Raw genomic sequence first — 26,708 nt, 5'->3', positions numbered from 1 at the left:
TATTTAAATATATACCTATAATTTTATATTAATTAATGATAGTTAAATATAAAATTATGTTCTCTTTATTTTTAAATTTAAATTTTTACTTAGACTTTGTATAAATTAATTCCAGTAATGTAGTCTCCTCATCCTATTCTCTGTTAAAAATTAAATTCTTCTCCAAAGATATTACTCAACATTTTTCTAATTTGAAATCCTCACTATTTGAATTATCGCACAGAAAGGTGGCCCATAAATGAAAATCAACGTAAGTAACCACATATTTTTTAATGGTTTTCTACTCCTTTTTATCTCACTGCAAAATTTATAGGCATTGCATACATTTTCTTATTGATTTATATCTGTTATGATAGAAAACATCCATTATTTTCCCTGTTGATACTCGGTATCAATGTTAACATGGTGATTGACTAAACTCTGAAATTTACCAGGCTTTTCTCCCAGGAGCCATATACAGCTCCTAGAATTATAGCTCTGTTGCTCAAATGCAGTTAAATAGAACAGTTCTGATGTACTATTTCTATGGTAATGTACTTTAGTCACTAAGTAGCAGGGATAGTGACAAACCATATTTAATAGCAAGACAGAAGGGTCTTTATTCCAGTTAACTAGTAACTTAGGGCAACTCCTTCCGGTGCCCAAACATGATGTCCCCCATCCATAGCAGAGCTGTAGAATACCTGCTAGCAAACACTGCAAATGGGCTTGGTGAGAATGCATGCATTCCCATCTAGAGCAACATGTGTCCTGTGCTCTCCTGGGTCCTAATGAAAGACAAATGTCCTCTCATTCCATCAGAGAACAAGACGATAAAGTCTGCTATACTTTGCCTAGAGGAGTATGATTCCAGTCATGACAGTACTGTCATGACTCCGAGGAAAGAGAAGTTAGATGCATCCTCTATTTGGCATATAATGATATATTACAATATTGTTCTAACACATATAGCATATACATACATAATGCTATAGAAGTACCAATAACAAATTATATTTTACCTTGTCCAGTAATAATAAAAAACACAAATTTACTTATTGTTTATCAGGCATAGTCTAAATATTTTTTTTTACTTATTAAGTCACTTAACTTTTATAAAACTCTTATTTGGCACATTGGACAAATAAAAAATAAGGTACAAAGAAATTAATATGACTAAAATCATTAATATCTGTAATATGTTTCAGCGCTGAGATTTAAAGGCAGTAAGTCTAGCTCCCAGAATCTATGCTTTCAAAAGTTACATGAATTGGCCTCTAACATAGTATAATTATCAGAATAATACTGTATTTCAGCTTCTTTTCAGATAATGTATCCTAGTAACTTGGGAGAGATTCTCATACCTAGTTATTACTCCATCACAGAAGAACAAAGTGATCAGAATATAGTGCTCTTTTACTAATAATCTGTTTGTAGTTATAAAAATATCATATATCATATAAGCTTTAACACTGAGACTTTAATACTAGTTTAACTTAACTTTGGAGATGGTAATATATGTGTTATCTCTGCAGGTGTAGTTGCATTAATCACTCTTCTCTCCCATGTTGAGAGGATAAAATTACCTTTAATTAATAAGAGCAAACAGAGCATGTAGGTAAGAAAAAATTATCCAGGTTAACAGGTTGGAGTGGAGTAAGCATACATAGTAGATATTTAATGGTCAAAATGACTGATGACAGCATAGCGAAGGAAGGGAAGATGAGAATAAGGAAGCACAGGAGAGGAGGTGGAGTAGTCTTAATCTGTGATAATAAGAACAGCAAGGTAAACACAGGTGTTTAAAATTGCAGGCGCCCCAATTTTTCTCACTGGCTTCTAAATAAATGTGTGATGCTCTTCTGTTCCTATTTGAAAATAAAAATTGGGGAGAATGAACAATAAGAGAAAACAAGAAGAGAAAATGTTACTGGAGGCAGGAAACTAGATAATCTCTGAATCTTCTGTGTGGCTGAGATAGGAGGAGGAATGGGATGTGAGTAGCTCTCCAAGAGAAGGCAGTGCTGGCTGTGTGCTCAGTTGGTTGGAGTGCCCTCCCATGTGGTTGGGATGTGTACGGCTGTTTCTCTCTCACATCAATGTTTCTCTTTCTCCCTCTCTCCCTCCCTCTCTATCTAAAAACCAATAAAGTAAGTGGAAGCTTATACTTAAGACTTCGAGTTAATTGGTTTTATAATTGGAGACTTAATAAATAGGAGAAATGCTCAGTCATTCTTGAAAAAGCAAACTTTAGATGAGCCAACTGTGTATTTTTAAAAAATAATTCCTTGCCCTGGCCATTTTACTCAGTGGTTAATGCATTAGCCAGTGCTTCTAAGGCTCTCAGGTTCCATTCCTGGTCAAGGGCATGTACCTGGGTTGCAGGGATGCAGGTTTGATCCCCAACCCCAGTCCAGGCAAGTGCAGGAGACAACCAATTGATGTGTCTCTCTCATCTCTCTCTCTCTCTCTCTCTCTCTCTCTCTCATTATCCCTTCATCCCTTCCACTCTCTCTAAAAAACAAACAAACAACCCTTACAAGACAATCAGTGTGGGGGGGGGGGGGGGCGGACATCCTTAGGTGAGGATTAACAACAATAAAAAATAATAAAATATAATAAAAATAAATAGTTGCTTGAGGAAGAATCACAATTATAGTATCATTTCTAGTATATTTATCATTAGCATGAAGTTTTGAAGTTTGGATTTGGAAATAGAAAATGAAAACCCAAGGTAATTAACTTTACTAAAATAATGTACATATATATTCATATATGGAGAACAAGATTGATGAGATAACCTCTTCTCAGCCCAGCACCAGTTCTCAAACTAAGGAAGCTCAAGTTTTTAGCTTCGGGGAGGGAGGTAAAGGGGTAGTTGGAGGGGCTGGCCAATTCAGGCAAGGAGCAGCAGGTAACCCGGCCTCAGAAACAGATGGAAGGAGAGGGGTGTCCAGTGTTCTCCTACCTAAATCCTCTTGATTCGACATAGAAATATAAGAAATTAACTGGAAGCCTCATGGAATTACTGACATTTTCCTATAAGTTCTAATAAGCCATAGGACCAAGTCTCCTCTATTAATATTTAAATTGAACCTGACAAGTACCACCAGGTGGCACCACATTTCAGTTGAGACACCAGTGGATTTGAACCTGATCCACATTCAATGGTGCTCTCAACTTGCACAAGATCATCCTAATAATTGCATTAAGCATTCTATAATATAACACCCTTTTTAAATAACTGGATTTTCAGATTCCTCTTGGTGCATTTTACTGTATAAGCCAAAAACAATATGTAACCCCTAGGGTTCCATAAGTTTTATATCTGCCTAGTGCATATCATTTGGAGGCAAAAGATTTTTACCTAATCTAGGGAATCTACATTGGCTGCCAATGCGCTCTGGAAATCACCTGAGGACGTACCCATTAGGGAACATAAATTAACCTGCTTGGATCCACAACCTTCCAACAAAGAAAAAAGAATTAAACAAACAAACAAACAAAACCACCCCACCCCATTTTAAAAAATACATATAAAAAAGATAAGATAGTGAAAATCTAAGAGAATATGAGACACTGGAATCTTTTTTTAAAATATATTTTATTGATTTTTTACAGAGAGGAAGGGAGAGGGATAGAGAGTTAGAAACATCGATGAGAGAGAAACATTGATCAGCTGCCTCCTGCACACTCCCCACTGAGGATGTGCCCGCAACCAAGGTACATGCCCTTGACCAGAATCGAACCCGGGATCCTTGAGTCCGCAGGCCGACGCTCTATACACTGAGCCAAACCTGTTAGGGCAAGAAACTGGAATCTTTAAGAAACAGCAAGGAGGGCTTCCAATTCCTATATGAAAACCTCATTTACTAATAAGCTATCATCTCATAGATGACAACTGCACTATCTAGGTAACATATTGAGAACTAAAAATGAAGAAAAGCAGATAGATTCCAAGGGGGCCTTAAAGTGAAGGAAGTTACCTGGTAAGTTTTCTATTTGGCTGGGCTTGATAATGAGGGCAGTTCCAGTGACAAAACTTAGCCCATTAGAGTGACTTTTGTGGTTCTGGCTATAAATCCAGGAAAAGAACTGTGACAGCCAGGATGAAGTTTCAGAAGAGAGAGAGCATGATCTAAAAGGAAACAAAGAACCAAAAACTTCTGCGTCCGAATCCTGTCCATGTGTCTGGTGCATCTTTGAAATATGCATTTGTGGGGTAGACGAAGATCAGTATGGACTAGACTTGAAAGACCACAAGGGAAGCGAAGATATGATATGCTGTCTGCTCCAGAGGTAAAGTGAAGTCTTAGGTTTGCGTGTAACCAGGTTAATATTCTTCTAAAACAAAAACATCAACCCTCTTCATAGGACTTGAACAGTGTCCACAGTCTCTACAATAAAACCTACACAATGCCCAGGATATTATGGACACAATTTTATGAAATTAAGTTTAGGTAAACGGGCAAATCCTTAGGGAGATATTAGTTGTGAGATATCAAGAATAACTTTTAATCCATGGTAATTTTGATAGTGACACAGGGGTAGGAAAATAGAGCAATGGAAGAGAGCCCAGAATCATATCCTTGTCTATATAGATACTTTACAGATAACAAAAGTGTAACCATAGAGAGGGAGGCAGCATGTGGAAAAAATTGAAACTGAACCCATAACTCACACAAAAATTATCTTAAGATGGTTATAGGCCAAAGTGTGAAATGCAAAAATATTACCATTTTTAGGATAATATAGAAAAATATCCTCTTACTTTGGATAGGAAAATTTCTTTTAAGAAAAAAAAAGCACTAAGTAACTAAAAATTAATAATCCCAACCATATTAAATTTATTGTTTTCCTCAAAGTATTATAAGATAATAATAGAGAAATATCAATTAAAACCATAAGGAACGTCCATATATACCCGCCTGGTTAGCAAACATTTTAAAATTTGACGTTACCAGTGTTTGTTGATAATATGAAGCAATTGTGTTTCCTATACACTCTTGCTGGACACAAAAATTGATCCAACTACTTTTGAAAATATTATGTCATATCTAGTCTAGTTGAGGAAACTGTAAACCTACATTGATTTACATTCTGTATGTTCATTTACATTTATTGTGAACTGATCACTTGAGAACCAACTCCTTTGAATGGAATTGGCATCCAATAAGGAAAATGTACAAACAGTGTGTACATACTATCACAAAAACTCAAATTCATATGCTTAGCAAAGAAACAAAACACCAATATTTTTCCATGTGCCTAAGGATCTAAACATTGTATTATCCTAATTCACATGTGATGAAACAAGTTTCAACTCTGTGAACCCAAGGGATGACAATAGAAATTATTATGACGAAATGGAGAGCAAATGAGTGCCTACCAGTTTTACTTAAAATTTTTACCTCTCTCCTGCCCTAACAGGTTTGGCTCAGTGGATAGAGTATTGGCCTGCAGACTGAAGGGTCCCAGGTTCGATTCTGGTCAAGGGCATGTACCTTGGTTGTGGGCACATCCCCAGTTAGGGGGTGTGCAGGAGGCAGCTGATCGATGTTTCTCTCTCATTGATGTTTCTAACTCTCTATTCCTCTCCCTTCCTCCCTGCAAAAAATCAATAAAATATATTAAAAAATGGTTTTACCTCTCACATATTTACCATAAGGGATGGTAAGTTGCTAAAACAACATTGTATTATTTGTGGCAATGTAATAGCAAATGAGGCAATTAAACTTCCAAAACTTAATGGCGTTGACATAAAAAACATAAATAATTAAGTTCAAAATTAAAGAATTATTTGAAAGACAGATTATTAAACTTAAAATTCTACAGAAGCAGGTGTTCAATATTTTACATATAAACATGAGTGCATTTTGAGCTTTTTTTAGAGTGGCACTTTGGGTTGCTAAGACTGAGAAAAGTGTTGTGGAATACTGCATCAAATGCTTTTGCTTGGATATGTTCGGAGAATGCTACAAAGAAGGTAATGAATTACCCCTTTCAGTGGCATGCCATGTCCGAACCTGAATGGTACTGAGGACTAGTTAGAAAAGCAAATAATGCTAGCAAAGTATTCTTCATTATAACTTGATAGGTGCACAGATATTGTTAAAAAAGGACATTTCTTTTACTATATGAATAATTTAAGTTTGATGATTTTAGGATGGAAGATTTCTTTTTTTTTCTTTTTTGCTTAAGTTTTAACAAATACCTCTGCACTATATAAATGTATAACTTCTTGCATTGCAGACAAATGCAATTTTGGAGGTTAAATTTGGGGTATATTCTAATGATGCAGCCGCAATAACAAGAAAAATTCTGGAATAGCTGCCTTAATTAAGGAAGTTGTATCGTAATGTGAGGCAGCACAATAGTTTCTTCATGGAAAATGTTATGTTAGGACAGTGAGGTCCCAGAGGCTTGTGCTGCCATGAACTGGCTGAAGTGGAGTTTCTGGTGGAGAAGATGCTGGTGACCATTATCCCGAACTTCAGTCTGGAAATATCTACCTCATGGGGCAGAGGTAAGGGGCCCTTTAGCCCTGGCTTACAAGTGCAAGTGCCTCTCAGGTGGTGATTAACCTGAAACAAAGACGGAAGTGTCTTTTGCTTCTTCCTGCGGAGTGGATGGATGGGCAAAAGTTGGGGGAGATTAGGGATCGTGGAGGAATAGAAGAAACTCTTACCCCTATGCATAGCTCTTTCTGACCAAACTTTTATTGCATCATGCTTCAGACAACTCCCCAAAGCAGATCAAGGATGTGTGCGACACTCCCATGCCAGACTCCGGTGTCTGCTGGCAGCTTTGTGAGGCAGCAGGAGGCACACGCCAGGCTGGGTGACTTGACCTTGATGGAGATCCACGCCAGCGGGGCTTTCCTCACACCAGCGCTCAATCACGTGTACAAACTCCGCACAAACCCGCAACGTTCTGAACGTGCCCAGTCGCAGGATTGATTTGCAGAGGCCTGTGTCTGCTGGCAGGAGGCTTGCGGGGTGGTGTGTGAGTGCTCGGGATAGAGGTACTCAAAGGCCTGGATTTCTAGGACCGTTTTTGAAGGTAAGAAAAATGTGAAATGAAGCAAGGAGTGGATCATAACATTGTTGGAATCAGGTTGCGCCTAGTCCTCGAGATATTCTTTAATTTCACATCTGTCACTAGAAGCCAACTGTTCTTTTATAGGGAAAAAAAGCTTCGGCAAATAAGCAATCCTCCCTCGCAGAGTCTCAGGGCTCCCACAGAACTGTTATGTGTGAGTGAGTGTTCAGTGACCTTAGGTGTTGCTTTGAAAAGATAGACGTACGAGTGGTGATGTGGCCTGAGGGCTTTTTTTTTTTTTTGTCTTTATTGATAGGATCTCCTCGGCTAATCTTAGAATCTAGAAATTGCTCACACAGAGACTAAACTTTTGAAAATCCTATCTTGGTTATTTATCTTAGACAATGGATTAAATCATGATTAAATACGAAAAAAGAAAATGTTATGTTAAAAAAATAAAGTCATTACTATTAACTGAAGTGCTTAGTGATGTAGTAAAATTATAAATGTGTAAAGATTAACGGGTTAAAATGATATTATTTTTCATCAAGTAATAAAATAGAAAGTATTTATAAGTAACACTGTAGGCTGAGCTACAAGGTGTATTGATAGTAAAGAGTCGATCAAGAATGTTTGCACTAAGAAAAGATGTGATGCTTTTGTCAGGTAAGAAACCAGTTTGATTCCAACTGTGAACGACATGTGAACAAAACAGCTGTATTTGCTTGTTGGCCTGATATTTGTAATTTTAGCAATTTTATTGCTTGTGCAAGAATGATGCAACGTTTACTTCAATGGTAGAAAAAGTTAAAGAAGAGCAACAAAAGTGAGAAGTTGGAGGCTTTCAATAGATTGCAAAGACAGGTTCCAAAAGTTAACTGTTTTTAAAGAGGTAGATGATGATTCTGTTATTATACATCTGCCAAATTTGTCATAGGACACCATATAAATTTTGTAGTATACTTTGAGTTTTTCCCATCCAAAGAAGATCTGTTCATATGAAAGTCATGGTTTCAGAATCAATTTATTTCACTAGACAATAATATAAACTAACCATAACTCTACTGCATAAATTATTAGAATTGCTACTGGTGAAGGATTGAAGACACTTTTGAGCACATAACATAACTTCCTTCACTTTTAATAAACATGAAAGTGAATATCCTTAGCTTGCTAAAATTGCTTTTAAAATCTCCTCTTCCTGGAGTTTCTGGAAAGGGAAGCTCAGAAAAAGTGGTTTCTCTACTCTGAGTACTATTAAAAACAAAGCAGAAACCATTTAGCTATTAATAATACCCTGTAAGTAGCATTGTCATCAATCCAAGCTATTTTAAAGAAGTTAATAAGCAAGAAATGAACTCATTTGTAACATTAAAAACTTTACACATTGGTGGAATCAGTGTTCATTGTGTTTACCTACTAGCATCTAACATGGGGGAATTGCTATTGTATTCCCAAGAGTTGTCCAGCTATTATGAAGCTGTGATTCCCGATATCATCTCCTATGTGAACACTTAATAAACAATATGTATAGTTTTATAATTTTTATGCTATATCTGTCTAATTATAATATTAATTAAAATTCACTTATTGCTGTTGAATAATAAAACCTTTTAAAGAAGAATTTAAACAGTGTTTTTCAAATGCTATCCTAAATAGCTGGAGTAATTAGTAAAATTTGGAAATTTATAAAATGAAATATTTAAAACAAAACAATTTCATTTAAACGGTGAAAAATGCCAGCATAAGCACTCAATGTCATGCAATAAATTACCAACAAGAATAAAGACACTGTGTAATTATGACTTCGAGTGCAGGAAAGAAGATCAAGGAAGAAACAACAGGGGGTGAGGGCATAAGTGGGAGGGATGGAGGGTTACGTGGGGATAAGGACACATATGTATTAACTTAATCAATAAAGACATTTTTTAAAAAAGAAAGGTCCTAACTCAGAGATTGAAAGGTGACTCTGAGCCCTAGCTGGTTCGCTCCGTGGATAGGGCGTCAGTCTGCAGACTGAAGGGTCCCAGGTTCAATTCCGGTAAAGGGCACATACCCAGGTAGCAGGCTCTATCTCCAGTAGGGGGCGTGCAGGAGGCAGCTGATCAATGATTCGCTCTCATCATTGATGTTTCTCTCTCTCTCTCTCTCCCTTCTTCTCTGAAAATAGGGGGGTGAGGGCATGAGTGGGTGGGTAATGGGGGGATAAGGATACATATGTAATACCTTAATCAATAAAGAAATTAAAAGTCAAAAAATAAATAAATAAATAAATAAATAAATTTTTAAAAACAAGTGACTCTGACAGAGAATTGAAGTAATTGTGATCTACTGGGGAAGCAGAGCGATATCTGTTTTATCTGCTTGAGGCAACAAACAGGGCACGTGGAGCTTGCGCTCTTCCCTATCTTTCTCACTTTGGATCTGAGATGCGTATTCTTGTTTGTTCCTAGTTATTCCATAAACTGGAGATAAAGACTTTGTCCTTGGGGAGTGAGGTCTCAGTTCTACAACCTAGCCTATGACTGCATGATTCCTAAGGTACATTCTTTTACCTAGGTCAGGAGCAAAGCTGATATTTTTGTCTCCATCTGCTTGGCTCCTTTGTCCATCTAATTTTGTACAGAAATCTGGAAATTCCCAAAGCCTACCTAGAAAGGCAGTTTCGCAAGTCAGAAGCTGAAAATTTGAGGGGAGATAGCCGCTTTCATGAAAATAATAATTTATTATTTATCTTGTATAGATATAGTATCTTTCTCTCTCTCTCTCTCTCTCTCTCTCTCTCTCTCTCTCCCCTAGCACTTATATATCATCTAATCTAATATTCTAATCTAATATTCTAGTCTTTGAACCAAGAGATGTCATGAATACTTTTTTTTTAAATTGATTGGAGAGAGAAAGAGGGAAGATAGAAAAAGAGAGAGAGAGAGAGAGAGAGAGATCAATTTATTATTCCACTTAGTTAGGCATTCACTGGTTGCTTCTTGTATGTTCCCGGAACAGAGGTCAAACCTGAAACCTTGGAGTATCAGGATGACACTCTAACCTACTGAGCTACCCCAGCAAGGGCCCATAAATACTTTTTATAACACTCTCATCCATATTTTATTATCAGAAACAATATCATGTTTTGCAATTCATTCTGTTGTGAAATACACTATGCCTGTTACTCTGGTCACAAAAATATTCTTGTTACAGAGAAATCTTTCTATATTACCTATTATTACAGAAATGGTCATCAGAGAGAAAAATGATGCTACCTTTGCAGCTATTTAACACAGTCCTTTAAGTACAGACTTTTCATACTCTGCTCCATTCACAGGAGTTCTTGTCACCTTGCATTATATGCAGCACAAAGACTTAAAGATATTCCCTCTGGTTAAATTTTAAAAAATCCTAACAGTTTTCCAGAGCACACAGGATTAATCACACATAATAATTAGGCAAAGTGATAACACACTTATTATAAAAGAATATATACACCATTAAACAAACAGTGGCAGAAACTCTAGGAAGGAGAAAAATAAACATGAATTGGTGATGATAAAGGGGGGAAAGGAAAAAAACACCCAAAATATAAATTCTCATTTTCACTGTTAAAGTATTTAGGGTCTAAGGATGTCAATGTTCTGGTTCTTTGGTGTCTGTGCTGACCCCTCTTGGTAATGAATCACCTGCAGAGAAACCCGTGGCCTTGACAGTTGCCTGTTAGCCTGGCACATAGAGCTGATTACTAAGCATCTTGTCTTTCATGTTTAATTTTATGCTTTTAAACACTTCTTGATGGCAAAGGAGTCAAGTGAGAGTACAATCCAGATGAGGAATTTTTAACACCACAAGATAGAAATAGATGAACAGACCATTTTCATTGTGTGCTTCTGTTTCTGAAAGCTGCTTCCATTGTAACAAAGAAGTATGACAAGTAAGGGATTTCTCTGGTTGACCTATGTGTTATGCTAAAGGAAGCACCCTTCTTACATTTGACTTTGTTAGTGTAAAGCACCAAAACCAAACCAATGGCGCAAAGAAATTATTGGTTTTCCCCAATCCTGCTTTACACTAAAAAAATTTGGAATTTGCACACTTAGCAGTCTGTTAGTTGAACAACATGCATTTGTTTTAGATTTGCCTGGGAGGTCTTAGTTTGCAACTTGTGCTTTTAAGAAGCTTTCTAAGTTCTTTCCAGTACAAGCTCTTTTGATTCTACAAAAGTCCTTTTATCAATATTCAAAATGCTATAGAACCAAATGCAGACATGTCTTACAGAAGAAAAGTAACAGGGATCAGAAAGATTGTTTCTTTCAGTTTCCTTTAGCTATGTAGCCTAAATAAAACTTGTGCTTTTCAAAACTTTATGGTAAATAATATCATGAACAGGAACCATCAATATGGAATTTTCCATGCCTGGTGAGTGTGGTCAGTGATTGAGCCAGGAGGTCATGGTTCTATTCTTGGTCAGGATACATGCCCTGGTTGCAGGCTTGATCCCCAGTAGGGTGTGTGCAGGAGGCAGCCGAACAATGATTACCTCTCATCATTGATGTTTCTCTCTCTCTCCTTCTCCCTTCATCTCTAAAGGAAATAAAATATATATATATATATATTTTTAAATATGGAATTTTCTTATTAGTACACTCAGTAGGCCATTAAAAGAGTGCCACCATATTGGTTGGTGAATCTCATTATCCATTGCCTTTTTTCTGCATTGACTTTTTATTCTCAGTCTACTTTCTGGGGATCATTAAATGCATGAGGCTCAGATGCTATATTTTAGCTTCTTGTCAAATATTTACATGTCATGGGTAGGGCGCCACAGAGGAGTGTGATTACTTGCCAAGAAATATCAAGACTCAAATGCAATTGTTAGTGTTTGAAGGTTTTTCTGTTTATATCTGCAAATGCGGAAGATAAACGCTGTCAGCTCACAGTAAACTTTATAGAGTACATATGATTTTTAAAGATGTTCTCTAAAGTTTTATATTGTTCAAAACACATGGCACAGTGTAAAATTTTCAATAAGTTCTTTGGGGTTAATAATGCCATGTGTGAAGAACCAAGCAATTGCCTTGCACTCTGGCCTCTTGGAAATTAATTAGAAACTTCCATTAAAGAGCTTAAAATCTAATGGAGACTTACAAGTGAAGAAAATAAACCTAAACCAAACAAATGCAATCACAGTTGGGAAGGATACAAATTCTGAGTTTCATATTTGTAACAAACAGGAAAACACAAATAAATTGAGTTTGAGAAAGAATAATAAAAACAGTATGGGGAACACAAGCTACTGTTCTGCAAGATGCTGTTTGAGTGATGTTCAGATGATTTTGATTGGAAGCAATCATTTGCCTCAGTCACTTGAGAACTACTTACTAATATTGCCCTCCCTGCCAAATATCATTCCCTTATCCCCACCGATGTGATTAGGAAGCTAATTCCATCCAATAATGATTCCCAATTGGTGCTCTATAGATTTCCTGGTAATCCTTACTGCCGGCCCCACCCCAACTCCAAGACAAATGTAGGAATAAACCAAGAAAAAAGCTAAAAAATATATTGTAGGGGAATAAATGAGACACTGTCAAAACTGTCTCTGCCATGTTCCCCTTTTGGTAGGTAATGTATCCTTTCAATGGAACAAACTATGAAAGAGCACTTACTGCCATGAATGTGTACCATCCGATGCCTGGCTTTATAGCTGGAGGATAGGAGGTTGCAGTGTATGAAAAAGTGCAGGTGACTTGGAAGCCCCAGAAAGAAGGTTTCTGTTTTGTTCATCACCAAAACATCACACTAAAAGGAAGGGGATATTTATTTAGAGTGTGGAAATTTCTTAGCTCTCACAGGGATTTCAAAAAGTACCTTGGGATTAAGACTCATGGCTCATTGCAAGAGGTACAAGAAAGGACCGCTTAAGTCAATAAAAGGGTTTGCACCCAAATGATGATTCCTACATCATTTTATTTGTAGAGATCAGTTGGTAGTCAACACTATATCTCAAACTCTTAATTTCATGTTCAATAACATTTTGAAAATTGAGACTATGTACAACCTTGTTATTATACACAGTGGCACAATCATGTACAATTACACATACTTCTTTGGGCAGGAATTATCGTTATTTTTCATCTTGTAAAATGCTATTTTGAGGGGGAAAGTTGTACATCAGGGATGAGGAAAAAAAGTTATTTTGAGTCACTGAAAATAGCAGGGGGGAAAAAAATACTTACTATGATTCCAAGGAGAAAACTCAAACAGACGTAATGCATACCTTAAGTAGCATGAAGTTATTATTTTTTTGACATAATATGGGGTTTTAACTTGAGGGTGAGCTATCAGTATTACTTAGGACACTATGACACAAATAATAATCACATTTTTTTCATTTTTAGCATCTTTAATGATGTTCTTCACCCACTAAGAAAAATTTATGTATTATTGAAAATGAGACAACAGAATATGAAGAAATGCCATCCAGTACTAAAGGGAACTAAATACTATATTAGCTTCATTTTTTCTGTCTTATTCTAGTCCTCACTGTTCTCACAGGTTATCATATGTTAAAAGTATTGTACTGTTCAGTTCAGCTTGACAAAAATTCAGCTGTGAAAATACAAGGTCTCTCAATATAGGTATTTTCATGTCAAGTGCTTGGTAATCATGATTTTTATAATTGTATTGTGTTCCATCACCAAATCTTGAAAATGAGAAATGTCTCTTGACTTCCTATTTACTTTAACTGCATTGAAAGGAGTCTTTTTTAAAACTAGAGGCCCAGCCCTAACAGGTTTGGCTCAGTGGATAGAGTGTCGGCCTGCAGACTGATGGGTCCCAGGTTTGATTCTGGTCAAGGGAATGTACCTTGGTTGCAGGCACATCCCCAGTTGGGGGTGTACAGGAGGCAGCTGATCGATGATTCTCTCTCATTGATGTTTCTAACTCTCTATCTCTCTCCCTTCCTCTCTGTAAAAAATCAATAAGATATATTTTAAAAAAACAAACCTAGAGGCCCAATGGACAAAATTCATGCAAGAGTAGGCCTTCCTTCCCCCACCTGCCGGCACCAGCTTCCCTCTGGCACCCGGGATGCGAGCTTTCCTCCAGCCACTGGCAGGCACCCGGAACCCGGGCTTCCCTTGCAGTCCTGGCTTCAGTTGGAAGGTCGTCCAGAAGGATGTCCGGAAGGATGTTCAGTCTATTTAGCATATTATGCTTTTATTATTTTAAAATAATAATTTCTAAACATTTTATTTTAAATGGTTGTCTTATGGTTGACTTTTTATTTATTTTAACTGTAGATATATATTCATATATATTTATTTTTATTGTATTTATTGGGGTGACATTGGTTAATAAGATTATATAGGTTTCAAGTGTACATTTCTATGATAGATGAACTTCATATTGCACTGTGTGCCCATCACCCAAAGTCAAATCATCTCCCGTCACTATATATTTTACCCCCTTTACCCTTTACTACCCTCTACCACCCCCCCCCATTCCTCTGGTAATAACTATGAGGTGTTTTGTTTTTTTCTTGTTTGTTCATTTGTTGCTTTCAGATTTATGTCTCACATATGAGCAAAATCATATGGTTCTTAACATTTTCTGTCTGACTTATTTTGAAGAAGTGTGGTTCATGTATGCAATGGAATACTACTCAACCATAAGAAAAGATGAAACACTGCCATTTGTGACAGCATGGATTGACCTTGAAAGCAGTCTTTTGTAAGGACTTCATGCTTGATCCAAATGTCATTCTCTTATTATTTTCCCACTCTCGCTTTGATGTAGCCTCACTGGCCTCAATAATGTTATTTGGACTTGCCAGGCCATAAACCTTTATTCCAGCTGTTCCCTGTGCCTAAAAACTCTTGCTTCAGATATCCACTTGCCTAAATCTCACCTTCTTCAAGGCTTTGCTTATATCTCAACTTCTCAATGAGGACTGCCTTAACACCCCTATCTCTTCACAAAGCATTTGTTATCCCTCTTACTCTATTCTACCATTTTATAGATACTTATTCTTTGCATTTCATTTATTGTCTCTCTTCCCCCTTTAACATATAATTTCCTCAAGGGTTCAAGGGTCATGAATCTTGTCTGCTTTATCCTATGGTCCTAATATATCCAAGAATCTAAAATGCTTCTAAGCAAATACAAGATGTTTAGTAAATATTTATGTTGACTTCATTGGTAAGTTATCAGAGTGATGTGTTAATGTTGGCTTCTTGAATAAAAATACTGATTAAAATAAAACAACAAAACTGAATGTGGACACTGACAAATGGCCCAAGCTGTCAATAGGCCAGTTGTAGATATCTTTGTGGAAAACTAAATACCAAGTAATCCCGCTCCTAATGTTTAATAAGTAATACTATTTATAATAAAACTATAATGTAGCATTATGCTTTATTTTTATAAGTTTACATAATGATAATTTATTTTAATTTGGATAAAATTAATTGTGTGTTTTTGCCAAATATCCATTAAATGGTTTGCATATGCTAAATTTCTGAAAAACCTTAGCATACTGCATATAAGAAAAAGCCCTAAGAGATGATGTTAGAGACCACAGTTTAGAATAGATTGGGAAAGAAGTGATTCCAAATAACCAGTGAGAACTAATGAGAACCAGCAGCAGAGGTAACACCACAGAGATTACTGAGATGAAGAAAAAGTCACAAATAGATCCCAAACACCTAGTCTAACTTGGTGACTGAAATGTCCTCTTTTATAATTTTGAACAAATAGGTGATACTTACACTTCTTTTTATTTAATCATATTTACATTCCAGGGTTCTCCAAAGATAATGTGGATGGGCTTAACAGATAAAATGGAAAGTATTAGCAATAACAGAATATATCTATATATATTTATATGAAAAATACATATTTTTCATATAAAAGATATATTTTCATATATATTTTTCATATATATATGAAAAAGATACCAATACCCATATAGATGCTGATATAGATAAAGTCATTATACTTTCATTTAACTCAGCATGTGGCAATATTTTATTAGAAAGAAAATAAGCAGGAAAATATATTTGCAAATGATATCTCTGATAAGAAACAAATACCCAAAATATATGAAGAACTCAAAAACAACAACAAAAACATCTGATAAAAAGTGGGCAGAGGACCTGCAGAGTCAGTTTTCCAATGAATACAGTGGAATCCTGGTTCTCAAACTTAATGTATTCCTGAAGGCTGTTCCAGAAGCCATTTTTTCAAAAACCAAATCATTTTTCCCCCAATAGGAATAATTTAAATTGAAATAATCCATTCCAGACCCACAAATGATTCTTTGTTCAGCCCTTCTCATAGACAGTACATGTCCAATGTGCTGTTTAATCTATAAAAAACATTTTTTTCTTAAATTTATTGAACCACCCCCTCCTAGCCTTAAATGAATCACTTTCAGGACTTGTTACAGGAGTATCTTTTGGAAAAGTCATATGTAGCATCTTGACTTCTCCAGCTAACTGCTTTTCATTTATCCAGATCAACAACAGTTTTTCTACCTCTTCAGTTACCTATGCTCATTTTTATATTCAAAGCACAATTTCCTGAGATGTTATCAAGTGAGGTTTAGTTGTAATGATTTGCATTCTCTCCTATGTTTGTGGCCTGAGAGACGCTTTTTGTCATGCTGATGTGTCAGCATAAAAGGGTGATGAGGTCAAGAAACAAAATTTGGTTCAACTACCAAGACATTATTTCTGTGAACAACTTGGTCAAGAACCAAATTATTCTAGATGGGAGAAGTTTGAGAACCAAGGTTTGACTATATATGAAAGGAGGTTCCCTGCTAATAATTTGCATAAAAAAGCTGGGCCACAGCCTGTGTCTTGTCTCTTAAATCTGTTCTCCAATCACGAGGAAGACTTCAATGGTCAACCTTGTTCTTTGTGATTTAATTAATGTGGATTTGCCAGAGAAACATTATACATACAGAAGAGAGAGAGAGAGAGAGAGAGAGAGAGAGAGAGAGAGAGAGAGAGAATGTGTATATTTGTGATGAGGGATCACAAGAAATGGAAGAAAGAACTAGGAAATAACAAAAGAGTGTGCCTTGATAGATAAAAGATGTGACAAAGGCATAGAAAAATATATGGCAAATTGAATCTCTGTTCCAACAGGACGAGGCCAAACTGAATGACGTGCCAGATTTTAAAGTCCAAAATGAAAGCTGAAATTAGCAAGGAGCGCTGTGACATGACTTATGCCTCTCCTGAGATTCATGGCACTGCAAGAAATGCAAAAATGCAAAAAAAAAGTAGAGTTGGTTTGCCTTCGTGACTTCCAGATATTTTTTATCTCAATTAGGAAAGACCATTCTTTCCTACATTTGATCTCTCTTCTTTCTGTCCATTAAAAAGGAGTGAACATATTAACCCTGCTAGCACAAAGCAAACAGATTGATTATGAAAAACAGATACAGGGCATAGCCAGTTTGGCTCAGTGGATAGAGTGTTGGCCTGGGGACTGAAGGGTCTCAGGTTTGATTCCAGTCTAGGGCACATGCCTGGGTTGCGGGCTCGATCCCCAGTGGGGGTATGCAGGAGGCAGCCTATCAATGATTCTCTCTCATCGTTGATGTTTCTCTCTCTCTCTCTCTTTCTCTCTCTCTCTCTCTCCTTCTCCCTTCCACTCTGAAATCAATAAAAAAATATTAAAGAAAAAAAAAATGTTCAGGGTTGTCAGCATTGGCAAGGCTATCAGGCTGCTGTTCTGGTAGTTTGTGTGCAGATAATAATTTACTCGCATGACTGTTGACTGAGATGACAAGTCCTATGTTAGCTAAAAGAATGATTGATTTTTTTAAAAAAATGGGGCAGGAAATAAACAATTGTACATTCCTGCTATGTGCTTGGCACTGTCCTGTTTTCTTTGAAAGGTTATCTTATTTCATCCTCTCAACAAACATGTAGCAAACTGTGAGACAAACATGTTTGATTAAAGTCAATTGCAGATGAGGTAACTGAGTCTCAGAGAGGTTAAGTCACTTTCCTAAAGTGTATGAAAGCTTTCATAAATTATGCTATAATACTGATTCATCCAATTTATTTTTTTTCCCTGAAGCTTTGTGTTAAGAATATAAATCTTCTTTTACAAGTTTTACTTGACTTATGTTGCATGGACCCAGGAATTTTTCACAAATCCACAAAAGGAGAGTTTTCTTCTTATAATTTCTTTTTTTATGTATGTGTCACTTTCTTAGGCACACCTTCCCTAGTCATCAAGACTGGCTTAGCTAATGTGCTTTACACTCTCATAGTACCAATACTTTCCTTTTAAGGGCATATCACCTTAGTAACTATACAATCAAGTATGTACTGCTTAGTCATCCGCCTTCTATTACCACACAGCTTCACGAGATCAGAGACTCATGACGACTTATTAATTTATTCCTAGCATTTGCTTCATGGAAAGAAAGAAGGAAAGAAGGAAGGAAAAAAGGAAGGAAGGAAGGAAGGAAGGAAGGAAGGAAGGAAGGAAGGAAGGAAAGAAAGAAGGAAAGAAGGAAGGAAAAAAGGAAGGAAGGAAGGAAGGAAGGAAGGAAGGAAGGAAGGAAGGAAGGAAGGAAAGAAAGAAGGAAAGAAGGAAGGAAAAAAGGAAGGAAGGAAGGAAGGAAGGAAGGAAGGAAGGAAGGAAGGAAGGAAGGAAGGAAAGAAGGAAGGAAGAAAAAAGGAAGGAAGGAAGGAAGGGAGGAAGGAAGGAAGGAAGGAAGGAAGGAAGGAAGGAAGGAAGGAAGGGGAAGCTTTCACTTAAAAAATATCAGGGCCATATTCTAATCTAATAAACGAAGGCAGCTAGATTATCTGGAGAACTGGCAGGTTGTCCTCTCATCCTCGTCCTCATCCTCTGCAAATGTAACTGCTGCACAGGAGCTTCTCCTCTCCAGCAATTCAGTGTTCATTAGAGTTCAAGGTCATCATCATTGATTCTTACATTTGAAAGAGACAAGATTAGCAAGTATGTTATATTAACATAATTTACTCAAATATTGTGTTTATTTTTTCCAAAGTTTTCTACAAATGCTAATTTTGATATCTAAGCAGGATGTCAAAAAGGAAAGAAGGTAAAACCTGCTGAAAATTGACTTTGATGTGTGTGTTTAACTTCCCATTTCCATTATATCACATAGAATAGTAGCTTAAAGATGCAGAGTCTAAGGTCCAGCTGTCTGGGTTGAAATTACAGTGCCATTATTTATAAACTGTATTGCCTTGGGCATGTTACTTAAGCTTTATTTGTCTGTTTTCTTTAATTTTATCAGCTAAGTTGGGGTAATATTACTCACCTCTAAATAACATAAAAATAACAGACCAAATATCTGTTAAGGCTACAGACCAATGCCTGAAATATTATAAATGCTCAATAAACCCTGAATATGTATTTTAGTGATTATTCTAAGAAAACTAGAAATAGAATATGTGATTATTTGGAGAAATTCAGAGTCGCTTGGCTCCAACAAAGTGTAAACATATCCTGTTATCAACTTTTACTATATAGGTAAAAATATTTAGCTCTAAATTGAATTATAATGTTGAATGCAGAGACAAGTAAGATCAGAAATAAAAATACATTTCAATATCTTTAAAAATGCCTGTTTCTGCTGTCAAAACTCATTCCTAAACTACATGGAGAACAAAAAATAAATAAAAACTTAAATTTGTCTAAACTAGGAGATATTTTTAACCATTTAAGCCACAATATCTCATGACAGAAACAGTGGAAAACAGTAAATAACTTAGCAGAGTGGGAAAATGTCAAATCTAAGAAAACAAAACATGAAAATATTTTCTCAGATTGCAGACTTAAAAGTCTATGGAAATGACAGGGGGAATTATTCTGGGTCTAAAACCTGAAAAAGATTGAACTAAGAATGAGCATCAATTAGACTAAATCTCAAAATATTAAATGGAAATTTCCAGAAATAAACAATTTATAACTTTTAAATTTCATGCAATTCTGAGTAACTTGATGGAATTTTGCACCACCCTACTCTGTCCCACGTGGGATGTGAATCTCCCCTTTGTCCAGAGTATCCAACCCTCTTCATTATCAGACTCACACACACACACACACACACACACACACACACACCAGTCTCAAAATTTTTACTACACTATATTGTTATAATTTTTATATTTTCTTATTAGTTATTATTGTTAATCTTTTACTGAACCCAATTTATAAGTTAAATTTTATGATAGGTATGTATGTATAGAAAAAACATCCTATATAATAAAAGCTTAGGTGGCATCACGTGCGATGTCATCACAAGATGGCTGCCACAAGATGGCCACCACAAGATGGCAGGCAGGGGAAGGCAGTTGTGGGCAATAAGGCCTGCAGGGGAGGGAAGTTAGGGGCAATCAGGCAGGCAGGCAGGCAAGCAGTTAAGAGCCAGCAGTCCCAGATTGTGAGAGGGATGTCTGACTGCCGGTTTAGGCCCAATCCCTGTGGTACGATAATGGATAACATATCCCCCAAGGGGTCCTAAATTGGAGAGGGTGCAGGCCGGGCTGAGGGACACCACCCACCCCCCCCATGAACGAATTTCATGCACCAGGCCTCTAGTAGTATATATGGGGTTTGGTATTACCTGAAGTTTCAAGCATCCACTGCGGGGGGGGGGGGGGGGGGCGGGGGCGGGGGAGGGGGGCTTGGAAATAAATCCCACAAAGATGAGGGGAGACTACTGTATAGATGAATTAAATCTATAAACCAGTCACCTTAACAATGGTGCTTCTTCTGATCTAAAAACATGCTACCTTTTTCTATTTAGGTTTCGTTTAAGTACCTCCAAGAAACTTTATTTTATATTGTTGGTTACTGGGTTTAACTGTATTTTTTAAAAATAGTGTTCACTTCTGTTTTGTCACTCAGTTATGTTCTTGGAGTAGGTGAATCCTCCTGAGGTTTCATTTTAAGTTTTTAGAGCAAACTCATAGAAGCCTTTGGTCCAGGCTAATTTTGCCTTACAAATAAGGTTGTATTCTGAGGATTCTACCTGTATCATTTATCACAGAGACTTGTCAAGTTGATTTGTTGAATCATGACCTATTCTTCAACAAGTGTCTGACTACTCCATTCTAGTGGTTCTTTTCCTGTAGATACTTCCCACACAAATATAGATCAGCCAAAGACAAAAGAGGCCCTTCTGCAGAACAGGATGATTTGAGAAATTCAGTAGCTTTAATCAAGACAAAGTAGCATGAGGAATCAGACAAAAAGTGTCTTATATTTGGAAAATTTATAGATAAAATTCCCTTTGATGCTAACTTAAAAATGTATTTTTAAACTCCAAATATTCTGACCTGGTTATTAGTCAAAGACTATGATATCATATGAAGACTAAAAAATTAGCATTTGAAGTCATTATCAATAATGTATTTTTCCTCCATCAGAAACCTACTCAAATAATAACTTCCTACCTAATAATTATTTACATTTGATTTTTAAGTGAATTAACTATAATTCTAGAATACTCAATGTGATTGTGCTTTTTGTATAAATTACAGAATTTTGCTCACTATATTGAAGAAAAAGAAAATATACTCTTTCCCAGTAGAATACATAACATAATTCAGCCAGCCACAGAAATTTTTTAATGTATGCTAAACAATTCTAATAATACCAGCTGACATTTATTGAGACTTAACTGTGTGCCAAAAATTTTATAAACATTATTGTGGTGATGGAAAGAATCTTGGTTTTATTTCTTAGCTCTCAATTTCTATGTGTCAATGGGAAACTTACACAAATTTTCCAAACCTTTGTTTACTTATCTATAAAGTGAGATGAATGACCACCAAAGAATCTGACCAGAAATAAGACATGAAAACCCTTCCAAAACCCTATAATACAATATTATCTTTGAAGACATGCCATTGTGAAATTTGCATATTCCCTTTTATATTCACATTACACATAATGGTATTTTTTTTTTATTTTGTAACATATACTTCATTAAATATGTATGTATTTGCATATGTTTATATATATAATATATATACATATGCACACATATGTACATACTTGTGTGCATGCACACACACATATAATTTATTAACATAACTTTAACTAGTGTTTAAGAATAGAAAACAATGGAAATCTTTTTTTCTAAGACAGAAATATATAAACTCCTCTTTTCATATATAGACATTCCAGCATATTATGTTATCCATTATTGTACCAGAATTTATTAAGTTTATATCTCACTGTAATGTGCCCTAGTCATAATTTTTCTTTTTCACACCTCAGTTTGCTCATATTTCAGTCTTCAAAACTCATACTAAAAAATATTGCTTATCTGAATGAAAAAGAATTAACAATTTTTCAAACACTTCTTGAGCACCAGCCTTAGAGTGACAAAGTCTCTTGTGTTGCTCAAAAAATTACCTTAGATTCCAATATCAACCCCCAGGAGTTTAATTTTATCAAAGAATACACGTCTTATCAAATGCAGTCCCAACCAACATAATCAGTGGCTTCCAAAGTACATTTGACATTGAGAAGAACTGAAAAACCACCTAGGAGTCAGAGAAACAGACATCGATGGCCTGTCAAAATTTTGTCGACATCATGCTATTATCAAGGCGCATCAGGATAAAATAAAATGACCTAGCTGACCACAGGCTTACAAATGTCTTGGGAAGGAAAGAAAAACGGTGAATCAAAAGGTAGCTTTGTTGCATGTCCCCCCAGGCCTTCTTATTGACAGGAATGACAATGGTCCCAAGATGCACCATTATCTATGACCAGCAAGCACACATCAAATGCTCCTGAGCTGTATCTGTCAGAATAGAAAACTCTGCTCAAAACAGACAGGGCTTGTTACATTTTGTTCAGCTAAGGTTTGTCAAAAGCCAGGGTCACTTGTACGTGCCCTGCCCTGAAGGGGAATTGCAAAGCCAGAGAAGTACAGGATTCCTCAATGTTTCTTCTGCAGGGAGACTTGGAGCCTGGTTGACCAGACTGTTTTGAAAGTCAAGTCATGACTCAAAGGAAGTGAAAAACAAAGTTAATAGTCTGCCATTTAAACTACTTAGGAATGAGACTCACATGCTAAGGAGGCAGAGTTTTTAAAGATTCTTACATTTAGGGAATTTTGTGTTAAGTGTGATTTGTTATTTCAAGCTCCAAAAAGAAAATACTACTGTTACCGAAATTAGAGAGAACAAGCTAATGTGTTCTGGCCAAGCATTTTATGCCAGGGCATTATGGAGCTTATTACAGCCTGAAATATTTACACTGGTAAGAGATCCCACTAATTTGCTTCTTTTTGACTAAAGAGAGATTTTATATACAAATGTCCAGCCTCTGACACTTAAGTAAACTCAATAACTTGGGGAAACATCTGTTAACCACTCATAAGAAAATGCAAGTTGAGAGTTTTTTGTTAATTGACTCTTTAAAAAAGTTACACAAAGTTTTTTTTCCCTCTTTTCATACATTTTAAGGAGAAAATGTAGCCATCACAAAACTAAGCAAAGGGATTTTTCCTTCCCTCTCCCTTTCATATTTTTTTTACATTTTTATTAAATTTATTGGGGTGACATTGGTAAATAAAATTATATAGATTTCAGGTGTATGATTCTATAATACATCATCTATATATTGTATTGTGTGTTCGCCACCCCACGTCAAGTCTCCTTCCATCATATTAATCCCCCTTTACCCTCCTCATATTTTTCTTCTCCTTCTTCCTCAATTGTGTCTTTTCCTCCCCTCCACCCTTCTCTTTTTTATTTATTCATTGTTTTACTTCCTAATTTATAGCTTATCAATTTTCCTAGGTTCCCAAAATAAGTTCCATTTTGATTAGACTTGTATAACTGTTCTTGGTAAAAAATATTATGACCTTATGCTTCCTATGCTTATGTAAATTTTTTAAGAGCGTTTGCAAACTGATAGTCATGATTATTTTGTTTTGCTCCATGGTTTCCAAAAGCCTAATTTATTTGCCATCTTTAAAATTGAGAAATTTTACACAACAACTTTAATTTCCAGATTCATAGAAAAAAAAAAAAAGGCAGGTGGTAATCTGGCAGTGCTGCACTTGAATTTCTGCACAGCAATATCCTTGTAAAATGCACGGGGTGAGGAACATGGCTAGACAGGACCTGTGATCCCCAGGGTGTCACAGTTGCACCAGGTTTATTTCTCTCACTTATCCATAGAGGATTGATTTGCTAGTTCTGCTGCTCAAATTCAATTAACAAAGTGGACTAATCAGCCAACTTCCATATTGTACATGACCACAATTCTAGTTAGAAACTCACAGGTGAGATTATAGTCTTTTAATTCCTTAATTAGTAAAAATTCAGTCTCTATGACTAGACTATGAGCTTTGTCAGGAGATCAACCATATTTTAGACTTTATTTACTATTCATATTTGTGCAACATGCCAAATATAGAGTGGGCCTTCAGTGAATGTGTGTGGCACAAAGAAAGGCAACAAGGAAGGAAAGGATGGAAGAGAACATTTGAATAAAGAAAATTCATCTGCCCTAGCTGGTTTGGCTCAGTGTATATAGAGCGTCAGCCTGCGGACTGAAGGGTCCCAGGTTTGATTCTGGTCATGGGCACGTGCCTGGGTTGAGGGCTCGTTCCCCAATGGGGGATATGCAGAAGGCAGCCAATCCATGATTCTCTCATCATTGATGTTTCTATCTCTCTTTCTCTCTCCCTTCCTCTCTGAAATCAATAAAAATATATTTAAAAAAAAAAGAAAATTCATCTTTCATTTTTTTCTATCTACAATAGTAGCAGTCATGTTATATGTTACTTAGTAAATATTCTTGTTCAGCTGATTAAATATGAAAAAATATAGGTCTTATAATTTCATATCACCCAGCGGTTATTATGGTGGAATTCACATGAGATCATATAGATATTTGTCTGTTAATTTTATAGAAACTTTATGATAATAATAGATGCCATTTTTTTATACCTTATTTCTAATAATGTTGGTCAAGGCCATATATCTGCCTTTACTATTTCTCAACCGTAAAGTTGATATTCTATTCCCAATCTAATAATTGAAGCAAGAAATTGTTTCTGTGGTTAAATAACAATTGCTCATGACTTGGAATATCTTCTAATATTTGATGGCTCTAAAAATTTCTCCAAACAACATTGCATTTCTCAACATTAATTAGAAAAAAAGGATAGAAGATTTTGAGTAAGCAGCCCTTGGTTTCAATTCCTAAATTTGTCATTTATTAGTAGTAGTATAGTCAACAGTCACTTAACTCTGATATGCCTTAATCTTTTCTATCAGTACAGTGGAGTCAAAGATAATTCCCTCAATAACATTACAGTATTATAAAATGCCATATAAAAATATAAACATTTTATGTTTTTTTAAGAAATCTATAAGTATATTGTTAATAAGAAACTTGATAACAAATTCCTACCTTTATAATAAAACATACAATTTGATATTTTTCTGTTTATCACTAAACCTAATAAAGACAATTGATTTAAACAGTCAATTAATCTGCTGGTCAGTTTGAGTGAATTAAACAGTTAACCAATTAATTCTGTAAGAGAGCCAAATAATTGATCAATTCATGTTAGCAGAGAAATGCAAATTATTTTTAAAAATGTGTGTTAGCATTACCTAGATTAATTTACACATTGACTTATTTCTTACTCGGAGATTTCTAATGCTAAAGTTGCTGTGTCCCTGATAAAATGCAAAAATTTCTAGGGGTACACAGAAATTCTAACCATATAATAGTGAGCTTGTCCTGTAATCTCTGTAATTATTTCTCTCACTTAATTCTGATACACCTTAGAAAGTTCTATTCATCTCTCTTAAGCAAGATCAAATGACCAACTCTATGAAGGTCTTTTGAAATTCTTTGAAGTTAAACACTCTATTCACAGTATTCTATTCATCTTTGCAGCCTTCTGTATATTACATTTTACTTATCTGTTTATGTGGCTGCCTCTAATAAAATTGTGAGGACCTTGAATACAGATACTGTGTAGTCTTCACGTTGAGACAAAAAATAATCGAGCATAACACTGGGACTTTGCAAGTGTTTAGTAAACATTTTAAAAGAGAAATAAATGTAAGGGTTATTGTACTACTTATTGGCATAGTAGTACAAAAAATAAATTTTTAAACAATAAGAGAAAGAAGAATAAATGAAGGAGGCTAGTAGGGAGATCAAACTTTAATTGATGTCTCTAACCTCCCATTTGCTTTTCTCTCGTAGCATCTTTTGGTCGACCCTTCTCTCATAGAGGTTATTTTGTATGTGTTATCCTTCAGGTAGGTAGATGTATTCCTGAATAAAGAATTATCTTCAGCCTGGCCAGTGTGGCTCAGTGGCTGAGCACTGACCCATGAACCAGGAGGTCATGGTTTGATTTCCAGTCAGGACACATGCCTGGGTTTCAGGCTGCATCCTGAGTGTGTGTGTGGGGGGGGGGGGCGGGAGGGGGCGCGGGGGCAGGAGGCAGCCAGTCAATGATTCTCTCTTGTTGTTGATGTTTCTATCTCTCCATTCCTCTCTGAAATAAATAAAAATACATTTTAAAAAAGAATCACCTTGAAAGCCATTGCTTTTTATTGTACTTAATAAAAAAATCATTTTTGACATGATAAAAACTGAAGGTATATGACTAAAGGTATCTATAATAATAAAAGTGT

At 35.9% G+C, this 26,708-nt stretch overlaps 1 pseudogene; it reads left to right on the top strand.

Moving 5' to 3' along the window:
- The first annotated feature begins 1,668 nt into the window (after positions 1–1,668).
- LOC139015795 (DNA replication complex GINS protein PSF2-like) lies at positions 1,669–6,938 on the top strand (annotated as a pseudogene).
- The last annotated feature ends 19,770 nt before the right edge of the window (positions 6,939–26,708 follow it).

This window comes from Myotis yumanensis, unplaced genomic scaffold (assembly GCF_028538775.1).
Source record: "Myotis yumanensis isolate MYYU_CA2020_CCGP unplaced genomic scaffold, mMyoYum1.0.hap1 SCAF_8, whole genome shotgun sequence".
In the NCBI taxonomy this organism is placed as follows: domain Eukaryota; kingdom Metazoa; phylum Chordata; class Mammalia; order Chiroptera; family Vespertilionidae; genus Myotis; species Myotis yumanensis.
This window is presented reverse-complemented; position numbering and strand designations above follow the sequence as displayed.